The sequence below is a fragment of the Acyrthosiphon pisum genome, chromosome A2 (assembly GCF_005508785.2).
Source record: "Acyrthosiphon pisum isolate AL4f chromosome A2, pea_aphid_22Mar2018_4r6ur, whole genome shotgun sequence".
Lineage (NCBI taxonomy): Eukaryota > Metazoa > Arthropoda > Insecta > Hemiptera > Aphididae > Acyrthosiphon > Acyrthosiphon pisum.
This window is the reverse complement of record NC_042495.1, coordinates 113,789,825-113,790,063: the sequence shown is the minus strand read 5'-3', so window position 1 is coordinate 113,790,063 and position 239 is coordinate 113,789,825.

Sequence of the window (239 nt, the reverse complement as noted above, 5' to 3'; positions counted from 1 at the left end):
ATAGATAACTTTTGTGATGTTCTTTTTATAAACTACGCAATATAACACAATATAAATCTACTCATTGGTTTGACAAGACCATGTAGAGTAATAATTCGGAAACTTAACTTTTTACTACAACTAGTACAACAGGTGCGTTACCCCAGCACCCGTACTTTCAAAATCACGAATTGTAATCACGCAGTATTATGTACTTTATTTTGTACAATTTTGTACAACCAAAATTAAATTTTGTACAA